We start from the raw sequence: 12,262 nt of genomic DNA, 5'->3' as shown, positions 1-12,262 counted from the left end.
ATAGATATGTATTTTTAGGAAATATAATTAATACATTGATAGTTATATAATATTTGAAAAAAAATTATGAGTAATAATGAAATTAAATAATTTATTAGAGAAAAAGTCAATTTTTAACTTTTAAAAGTTTCAAATTTTAAACTTTTAAAAACTCATCAAAAAAAGCTTGAAACTGGCTTTTGAAAACTAGAAAGCTATTTATCAAACATATGCGCCCCAACTTTTACTTTTGAGAGGAAAAAGTTGAGGCAAAAAAAGGGAGTCACCCTTAGTATAATAACACTCAAAAACACAAATAAATCCTTGTTTCAATCCTTTCATTACACAACTTGCTTATGGAATCGTTAACCTTCCTCCAAACAATCAGTTTATTAACAGCAAGTAATCCATATTATCTTTGTATATTTTTCTCTAACAAACTCACTTGCTGATGCAAAAGTAAAACTACCATAATTTAAAAGGCTCCAGATAATTTTATATTCTTGATTTAAATCAGAAAGAATATATTCCAAGCTTTTAAGATTTTAAGAACTTCTCTTTGGCCATAACCCATTATTTCCTTGAATCATATTATTTGAAGTTGCAAATTTGTGTGACGCCCCGATTTTCATACAATTTTTTTTCCTCTTCAATAAATAAAACATATTAATCAAACATCGGCCACGTCAAAACTTTGATATCATTTAAATATAACCCGACCCAAAGAAGGTGCAGGGTAAACAGTCATACAACTAATCCCTGACAGCGGAAGTCAATATTTATAAACTATTCAGAATAAAAATAACCAGAGTTCTAGCCATCCATACATACATATATACATATCAAACACATCCCCAAAAATTAACTAAAAATTTTAGGGAAACATACACCCTAACTCAAAACACTCACATTGTCTATTAGGGTACCAACTCCCCTCTATCTCAGAGCTCTATCTCCTGACTTGTCATGGTTCCCAGAAATATTTAGATATTTGGGTGACACACATCTCAGTAAGACAGAATAAATTATTTACATTGTGTGGCAGTACGAGTTTCATTATATCATAATATTCTCATTTCAGTGATAATATCATCTGAGAAAAATATACCAATTATACTCATAACTATATAGATATAAAATACAAGCTTTTATAAGTTTTAATTTCATTTTTCTACTCATTCACATGTAACCCATATTTATCAGCGAAAGTTCCCGAGGATAGAGGAGATTGCACGCTCATAAATGTAGCTCCCCTCTGCTCTGATACTTATTAGAACACTCACCTTACTCAGTAAACCCTCAGGTAGAGAGTTTTATTTTGCCTTATTTATTTGTTATTAAACTCACACTCTTTCTTTTCTCATTTCCATTTCATCATCTAGCACATGAGTGTCATTGGTAACCAATACATGTGCATCTATAACTCATGGATGCCCTGAGGATATTCTCCACACCATGCTTCCCCCCATGGTTGAGGTTGTGCAGCCCGAAGGCTGGATCTAAACCGTAGTTGGCCTACCTTACGGTTTAGATCAAAATAAACAATCCATATATACCCGTCTGTAGTACGAATGACCAGACTAACCCTGGTCTGGACTCTAGGGGGCAAAATTACACTTCTCACCGACTCATTCGACTATCACGCCACACTCTTCACGAGACCTTGTGGTTGCATTTATCATCCGCTAGCATCGATACCGTGCTTTCTATCACAATCCATTCATCAGGGTTCTTATTTTCACATTTACATATTCACATTCCAGTATTCTCATTTCAACATTCACATTTCACTATTCACAATTCAATATTCACATTGCAATATTCGCATTACAATATTCACATTTCAGTATTTACATTCCAACATTTACATTTCCATATTCTCATTTCAATATTCACATTGCAGTATTCACATTATAATATTCACATTTCCATATTCCCAATTCAGTATTCGCAATAGGTTCTCATTTCACGTATTTCAACATTTCTCAGTATAAAACATATCGTTATTTCATACGGCCATATTTATCATAGAAATCATTTCAATACACACACACACACACATATCATGTTCCATCATTTTTCCAGTAAACATATCCATGTTACATATTTCCTCATTTCTCAAAATGTGCTCTTCGATATATCACTTTTTCATTGTTTCTCAATAAAACAATTCTCTTATCATTACAGTTCAGTATATAAACATCATTGGGTTTCTCTTATATTCTTTTCTGCACAAAAACATTTCAATATATGTTTATCTTATATTCTCATAATTCACCATGCAGTTCACACTGCCCAGTTTCAAACATGTTCTTAGTATAACTCATATGCCACACAATTTCGTTTGTTATTCATATCATAATATATACAGTTAAAATATCATATCACCATTTTCACATATTTATTCAAACCATAATTTTTAAAATACTGTTATAATTTATTCCCTTTACCTGACTTATTGAGAGGTCCATTAACACCCTAAATCCTACACTCCATGGCGTTCGCAGTTCAAAAGCCTAAAATTCACATTTCCCCAAATTAATCAACTTAATTCCTAGAACAATTCTAATTTAGCACTTCTAGGTTCCAAATACTTCAAATAGCCCATTAAACCCTAAAATATTTCACTTCCCCTAATTTTGGAATGGTGCTCAAAAATTCTAAACCAATAATCCGCTCCAGCGAAGTTCTAGAGAATCTCCCCACGAATCTCGTGGCGGTTCTTGATCGTCAAAATGGGTTTTAACGAAACCAAAATCGAAGAGAGAGAGAGAGAAAAAAAAAAAATTAGAGAAATTACGCTAAAAATGACCCGGGGTCTATTTATAGGCCAGTGTTCATCGACAAATTAAAGTGATTTGTTGACGAGCCAATGAAGGCACTTCGTTGACGAACCTGAAATTCTCTAAAATTCCCTGACTCTCAGTATCTTCTCGTCAATGAGACGTGTACTTTGTCAATGAGACCTAGAAGGATATTCGTCGACGAAGACTTTGGGTTCGTCGACGAACCCCTACTGATGCCCTTTTTAAATTTCTTTTCCTTTATTTTCCTTTCTTTTCTTTTATTACTTTCATAAATTAAATTTTCTAGGTATCTACAGTGATCCCCAACTCACATTGTATTTAATAACCATAAAGTTCAATATTTAAAAGAGCTTTGTATGTCCATTATCAAACTATATGTTGTTTGTGGTGTGATTGTTGCTCCCTAATCCCTAACAATTGGTATTAGAGCTAGATTGGAGCAAATTTGCCACTTTCGGCCACCATCCATAAATTCAAGTAGCTCAAAATCAAGTTTTGAGCACACCAGGGTGTTCCTCTCGACGAGACGAAGCCAACAGAGTAAACCGAAGCTCGAGCAGGAGCTTCACGAATCCACATGCGTTCACACACACCTCCAAAAGTCCATCATCATCGCCACACACCACCTAGTCACTGGTACGTGACCTTACGCGCTCCCACGCGCGGATCAATCGATGGCGCGTGTACCACACGCACCTGCTAGAGGTCGAAGAAGAAGTTTACGTCAACGTGACGCCCCTCCTGCGTTAGCCAACCACGTCAGCAAACGACATCAATGACAGCAATAGAATATTCCGTTAAAAGAGCATATATTTGTTAAGTTTGACCAAGGGTTGAATTTTTGACCAAAAACTTTGATTGAGCTTTTCAGAACCATTTCAGGTCCATTTTTCGAACGAATCAAACCATTCCCAAGTTTTTCGACCGTTATGGAACCAACCGTGCCATCCGTTTGAGCTAATTCCACCTTTAGATAGGCGAATCGAGATGTCAAATGAAAAGAGCACAAAGATCGAGATATTTGATGACACCAATTCCGGTTTTTAAAAGATGCAAATCATGGACTTCTTGTTTGGTAAGGAATTGCACTTACCACTGAAGGGAATGCCAGAAGCCATAAAGGCGGATGATTGGGACTTGCTTGAGCGGAAGGCTCTCGGAGCTGTTAGGATGACACTGACAAAGTCTATTGTCTTCAACATCAAGCACATGACAACCACCACATCACTTATGGATGCGTTTTTCAATATATATACGAGCAGCCATTGGTGGCCAATAAGGTACATTTAATGAAAAAGTTGTTCACCATGCACATGCCCGCTGGTGAAAGTTTAGTAAACATCTGAACGATTTCAATAAGCTATCAGATAAACTCGCCTTGGTTGAAATCACGTTCGACAGTGACATCCATGCCTTGTTGATTCTCAATCAGTTTCCCAAGAGTTGGAAAGGTATTATTACTGCAATCAGTAGCTCCGCAGGAAAATCAAAGTTGAAGTATGACGAAGTCATCAGCATGATTTTGATGGAAGAGATCAAGATGCAATCAAACAATGCTTCCACTTCAAGTTCAGCCTTGAACGTGGAAAGTAGAGGGAATAATTCTAGGAAAGGAAGCGGTCATAGGCGATCAAACAATCGCGATAGATCTAGGACCAGGCGGTCCAAATCTAGAAATCCCAAAGGTTCCCAGGGCACAAAGAATATTGAGTGCTGGAATTGTGGGAAGATTGAACATTACAGAAATCAGTGCAAAGGTCAAGAAGTGAAGACAGAAGCAAATGTCGCTTCAGAAAAAGGTGATACGTTGATATGCTCTTTGGAGAGCAAGCAAGAGTCTCAGATCCTGAACTTTGTAGTCTCATTTCAGCCACTTGAGGTAGAGATTGCCTAGAGAAGTATACATGAGGTGACTACGGTAAGATATTGTAGAAATCTCGTGTATATTGGAGAGATCCCGTGTATATTGGAGAAATTTAGGGGATATTTATCTTATATTATTGAGTGAAATTCTTTTAGGAGATTGTTTCCATATTTAGAGTAGAGATTGTATTATAAGTAGTTTGTATTGGCTTGTACAAAATAATTCAAGAAATACATAAAATTCTATTATGATTTCATGGTATCAGAGCTAGGGTTTCTAAACCATAGTTAGCAATGGCAGACGGCGTCGTTAACAGCATAGCTCCATTGTAACAACCCAAAATTTCATACCAATTTTCATTTAAAAGTGAAATATAAATATATTGATAATCATTTTACTTTGATACCCCAGTAATGACTATTGAAATACACCTATGTAGCGGAAAATATAAAACTATACAACCATATACACAATACCAAAATTCAGTATCACCCCAAAATATACATACATAAAAACACAACTTCCCTCTGAAAACACTTACCCTACAAATAAGGCAATGCAACCGACCTACCTATCTTTGAGCCTGATCTGCTCGTCTAACTGGATTACCTGAAAAATGTTAAATTACTGGGATGAGACAACGCTTAGTAAGACGAAATATGTTATTCCCAGTGTGTGGTAGCTGAGTTTATATGAATAATTTACTAATAAATTGTAGCAACCCTCAATAAAATATAACATAATAAATAAAAATGGTCAACCCGAACCTGTGGGTAACGGGGACATCTGTCAAACACAGCGGAAATCTACGCAACAATAAACATAAAATCCAAACATTCATCCATAAAGCATAATACCAGAGCTTTCTATAACATTATAAAACTGTAGTTCTATATATTCTCATATACATCATAATATCTCTAAGATCAAACACAAAATAACTCTGATCCTATTGCAAAATATTACCCTCCTCACGGGGTAATCACATTGACTCAACTGCGGCCTTGACCCGCCGGTCTCTCAGGGGCTCCCGAAAAATTAATTAATTGGGGGGGGGGGGTGAGACACTTCTTAGTAAGGGAAAATAAACTAAATACAGCTGTGTGGCAACATGAACATTTTATGCAATTATACATATACAGTTCATTTCATATTTCTATAAACATTCATCATCATGTAATAAATCATCATATGCTTTCATAATTACTAGTAAATCATATCATAAGTAATGTATCTGTCATACTGATAATACTGAAAACATACCCAAGATGAATAACTAACTAATGTCATGTATTACCCCCCATGACGAGTTGTGCAGCTCGAAGGCGGGACCTGACAATGGCTGGTCGACCACTGTTGAGTCAAATAAATCTGTAAGTACGATGGGCCCGCCACACCTTTGTTCGGACTGCAAGGTGGACGTCCACACTCTACTGAAAGCCACATCAACTATCCATCTCCCATCCCCTCGTGGGATGGTTAGCACTAATCTGATCATAAACATCTGATCTATAAGCTACGGTACCGAGCCTCTGAACTGAACTAAACTAACATCTTGGTTGTGATAACATATAATACACGATCATACATAACATCATTACGGCCTCGTGCCCAATATATCGTAAATACGGCCTCGTGCCGATAACATAAATACGGCCTCGTGCCGATAACATAAATACGGCCTCATGCCGATAACATAAATACGGCCTCGTGCTGATAACATAAATATGGCCTCGCTCCAGAATCGTTTCAGGTATTTATATTCTGAAAAATAACTCATTTATCATATATTCGTCAAACTCAATATAGCATAACTCGTCTTTTCAAAATACCTAAAAATATGTTTTGCTCGTAAAATCATTCATATCATGATTCACTTCATATAAAAGAATGTCCATGCCACACATATGCCGTTTAAAGTTGTACTTCATATTCTAAAATCATGCTTTTTTGATATCTCATACATACATATACAGTTTAATCATCATAACAGTATTTTCTCAATCGTACATTTCATTCGTAATAAATAGTTATAATGTAAGCTTTTCTGAAAATGAATTTACTCATAATTAATCATTATTTACATGAAAATTAACTGCTTTAGTTTATTCCCTTACCTAACTACTGAAAAAGCCCCTAAAATATCCTAGCCTAACCCCCGTAGGATTTCCTACCCAATACCCTGAAACTCAAAACTCCCAGTATTAAACATCAGTATTTTCATACGTACATCATTTCCTATAACTACCATAAAGTCTAATTTGACTTAAAAAGTCTTACCTCAACTTAGGGATGATTTCCAACTCGCTTTCACCAACGATCTGCTCCAGAAAATTTGGAGAGAACTTCCCTAGGAGCGTCATGGTGACTTCGGATTGTCGATCCGGCGAAGATCTGGCCCGAAATCGACGAAAGAAAGTGGGAGAATCGAAGGGGAGAGAGAGAGGGGAGAGTTAGCTTCTTAAAGAAGCTTTAAAATCCGGATTTTCATATTTATAGAATAGGGGATTTTGTCGATGTGCCCGTCCTTCGTCGACGAATTATCATTAATTTCGATGACGAAATTCAATTTTCATCGACGAAATTCAGTCGACTCAAAACCCCCTCTCGGTATTCCTTCATCAACGAAATTCAGTCTTCGTCGACGAATTTTCTTGAGCCTTTGTCGACGAATACAGGGGATTCGTCGACGAAGCCCTGATGATCCCCTTTTTGTTGTTTTCCTTTCAAAATGCAATTTCGTCAACGAAGATGAATTCCTCCTTCTGTTACCATTTCCAATTCCCCTCTTCTTATTACTTAAATCCCATTATTATTCGGGTTGTCACATAAATAACTCAACTGCAATATCATGTAAAATATAATACTGTGTAACTCACACCTATGTCGCTTAAAATACAATTGTATATCTGAGTTTTCTATTTATTCATACTGCTAATATTATAATATATCTGTTGTTATCTTGTAAACCTGTATATATATATATAAATAACTGTGAAAACTACCCTGAAAAACTATATGTTATGATTTAACCCCTCATGACAGAGTTGTGCGACCCGTGGGTGGGACTTAACTCTGGTTGACCCACTAAGATAAGTCAACTAATACTCTATCATTCCTTAGACCGGCATTACTGGAATCCCTTCAAAGGCACGGTAGTGGCCTCTCCCTCGTTTAACCGGCCACCTCTGCCCAGAATGTGACGCCTCAAACCCGAAAACCCGGTCTGTTGCATTATACCTGAATAAACTATGCTTCGTGGTGCCCCGAACCCGCTTGGTGGGACCTGGGTGCCACGTCATCCATTCATTTACCTGATACCTGACATTCTATTATCATTTACACAGTGGAAAACATAAATATAATCCTCCAACAATAAAATACTAGAGTTTCTTACTATAACATCTCAAATAATCCATCCATCAACCAGCATCTACATATATATACATATCTTCAACATCCAATATTCACAACCATAACTTAGAAAACTTAAAACATAAAACATAAAAACTTAATATAACTCAAAAATATCATCAAACTTATACCCTTTCTTTCTAACTCAAAAATACTATAACAGCCTCGAGCTCTCTAAGCTCGATCACGTGGAGGTCTTGAAAAAAAATGAATTTGTATTCGGGTGAAACACATCTTAGTAAGGGAAGAAACAATATATTAAATCAGCGTGTGACCAACATAAGGTTTATAAATAACATATGTATATGTATTCATCATTTGCAAATCATTATCATAATTTCTGAAATCATTTTCTAGAACCTAATTAATCACATGCAAAATATTTTACCCACGAGAAAAATCTAAGGATAGGGGTGATTACCCACCCATGCAAGTAGCACCCCTCTACTTTGATACTTTAGGCAACTCGAAGGTCACAACTAAAGCATATCAGGACACTCACCTTACTCAGTAAGCCCTCAGGTGAAAAAGTAATCTCGTATTCACACAGTTCATTCAAAGGTTTACCAGCGAGGGCTCCCGAAAATAGGGAAATCGACTCGCCCATACAAGTAGTTTCCCTCTGCCCTAATACATTATGCAGCCTACTGCTACACCTGTTACTAATCAGGGCACTCGCTTTTCTCAGCAAGCCCTCGGGCGAAGAGTTTGTCATGCCCAAACGTAACATGTTCTACAAGCATAAATAATGATACTACCATAATACATTATTTTGTGTATCATTATTCTGTAATTCTCATCTGTTAATGTTCTCAGTTTTGACATTTCATAACATTTCACTTTATGTGACTCTTTCCCAGTTCACATCGTTAACATTTCACATTTTATTTTCATTTCATTCATTTCCATTTCATTCTTATTTTCATTTCATTTCATAATATGCCCAACATCTTTTAGTTGTTTTTGTGTTAGTCCCGGCATCTTTCAGCTATTTTTGTGTTAGTCCCAGCATCTTTCAGTTGTTTTTGTATTAGTTCCAACATCTTTCAGATGTTTTTGCATTCGTCCACATAAAAATGCGCTAGTCTGCTACCCAACATCTTTCAATTGTTTTTGTCCAGCATCTTTCATATGTTTTTGTTTCCATGGTTGCATTAACACTCACATACATCATATTTCATATATCGTTTTCATACTCAGTTCATTTCCTATATATCCTGCATTCCATACATATAACATAATTTCACACATAATTCTATTTTATTCATACTCAGTTCATATTATATTAAACTTACTTTCAAATATCATTCATGCATTTAATGCATTCCACTTGTATTTAATTATATTATATTAATATTATTACTTTATTATCTTACTTTAAGCATTATATCATTATATTAATATTATATATATATATATATATATATACTTATATATCCATCCTATTATCAATTCAATTTAATAATAATAATTAATTAATAATAATAATACTAATAATAATTTTTTTTCGGGTTACTACACATAATACTGGGGAGCCTACAATCCCTCCAAGGCACGGTTGACGGAAATCCACACACTATCTAAGATATGTGATTGCACTCTGATATGAAATTGCTATGATACTGGGTTTTGTTGACTGAATCTGACTGAAATAATTCATCAGGGTTCGATACCATATAATACTAATATATATAATTATTTTACTGTTTTATCATGATTTCAAAATAATCATAACACTATAAATTTGATCTGAAAATATTATAATATCTGACTGAAATAACTGTAATATCTGATCTGTATTATCTGACTGAATAAACTGTAATATCTGAGTGTTATGAATTTGAAATTCTGGAAATCATGGTATTCTGTAAATACTATAGAATATCTACTTGTAAAATATTTGTCTGTAAAATATCTGTCTGTAAAATTCTGTAAAATTTAGTAAGGCATATTTTTCTGTACAAAAATATTGTATATCAGGATATTCTTAAAATATATAAACTCTTTATTGAACAAATACCTACTCATGTCACACAATTAATAAAACTCATGTTCTAAAATCTGTATTTTCTGATAATGAAGTTAATTTATACTCTGTAAAATGTACCCCAAAACATTTATATATATATATATATATATATATATATATATATTACTGATAAAAATTTCTAAAATGCCTAACATAGCATATTTCCCTTACTTTGACTAACTGAATTCGCCTACTGATTCTAACTAACGCCCATGGCGTTCATAATTCCATAATCCTAAAATTATACACATACATATTTTCCTATCAATCAACTGAATTTCCCAAAATAATTTCATACTCACATTTCTTGAATAATAAACTATTTATCATTTACTTGGGTCTTTGAGGAAAACACATACTAAAAATCTTATCCAGCCTGTTGTGTATACACCAACTCTGAGTTTTACAAAATCTTAATTTCTCAATTTAATCTTATAAATACATTCACATCTAAGTCTATACCTTAAATAAATTAATAATCAATCAAAAAATACCCAAATAACACCCTTACCTCAGTTTTGGGATGATGCTCCAAAATCCCAAATTGAAATTATGCTCCGCTTACGTTGTAGAGAATCTTTTTAGGAACCCTGTGGTGGTTCTTGATTGTTGAAATGAGACTTAATGGAGCGGAATTTGTAGAGAGAAGTGAAAGAGGTTCGTGGGTTTGAGAGAGAAGAGAGAGAATTTGATTTTGTTTTAAAAATGAAACTCTTGGTTCTTTATAACTTTCAGCATTGGCTAGAAAACTGTAGCTAGTTTTATGTGCTTCTTAGAAAATCGTTGCCGATTTTCTATTAACTAGCTCCAAAATTACCGTTTTACCTTTTACCCAACGGCAGTTAAAATCCAAAACCGTCACCCGTTTTTTGGCTCCTTCAAAAAGCTCTCCCGCCTTAGCTAAAAATCCATTTTCTTTTATTTTTATAATTTTCGGGTCACTGCATCCATCACCAGATCGTTCCTCGACATCCGCTCTCTATCTCAACCGAAAATCACAGTCAGTGGTGGCAGTGGTGACTAGCTTGACGTAGACGACATCTTCTGAACTGGTGACGCTGGCATGGATCAGGCGCACTGCCGACGTCATCGTGGGATCCCGCAGTCAGAGACATCTGGCATCCTGGCCGCATTGCTGGACAATGATCGGGATGGGATTCTCAGAGACCACCTGATCTTGTGTCACAAAGCTTCAATTTCACCAACGTCATCATCATCAAGGATGATTCCTTCCATGCTAAAACCCTCTCCAAGCATGCACGAGAGAGTGAGCCTTGAGTTGTCTCAATCAGACACAAAGTGGAGGCAGGTCTGGTTCGTTCGAGAGATTACCGGAGAGGAGAAAATACAAAGACCTGGAGACTGTCGGGCTTGCCCTAGAGGCCGCAAATGAGGGTGAAGTCGAGGTGAAAGCTGGCGGCCGAGGAAACGGAGTCCTGAGAGGATTCTCTATAGCGGAGCAGATGGGAGTAGAGAGTGGAGACAGGCCAAATCCAGCATCAAACACTTAACCTAACCTCTTTCGCAACGATGACGCTCTCCAGCTCTGAATTATTGGATTACCATTTGGGGGAAAAGCACTTCCAGGGCCCAAGGTAATTTTTTCGCATGACGGGCTAACCGAGGTATTGACTTCTTCCTCAAATATTTCTTCGAGCTCTTTAGCCTAAAGAGGCAATTTTTTGCAAGCATTTAGTATAACTTCAAGATCTAAAACTCTTTGGATTATTGATTCTGGTGCTTCTAATCACATGACTAATGCCTATCATTTTTTCTCATTGTATTCACCCTATGCTAGAATTTTGAAAGTTAAAATTGCAGATGAATCACTCTCGTTTATCGCGGGCAAAGGGAATATCTGACTTTCTGACTCCATCACACTAGAATTATAATTGTTTTGCTAAATTTCTTCCCTCTCATTGTGTTTTTTAGGACCTATCATCGGAGAAGACGATTGGCAAGGCTAACGAGTGTGAGGGACTCTACTGCTTTAAGGAGGCGAATGCAAGTGAACAATGTAAAACTGCTATTTGTGATTTTGCATATGTTTTTAGGGATAATGAAATTTTTTTATGGCATTCTAGGATGGGTTATCCAAATTTTCAATATCTACGACGTTTATTTCCTTCCATTTGTTCAAATAAAACATCTTCTGAATTTTAGTGTGAG

The sequence above is a fragment of the Malania oleifera genome, chromosome 12, assembly GCF_029873635.1.
Source record: "Malania oleifera isolate guangnan ecotype guangnan chromosome 12, ASM2987363v1, whole genome shotgun sequence".
NCBI lineage: Eukaryota > Viridiplantae > Streptophyta > Magnoliopsida > Santalales > Ximeniaceae > Malania > Malania oleifera.
The sequence above is the reverse complement of the archived record's forward strand: the minus strand, read 5'-3'. Positions refer to the sequence as shown.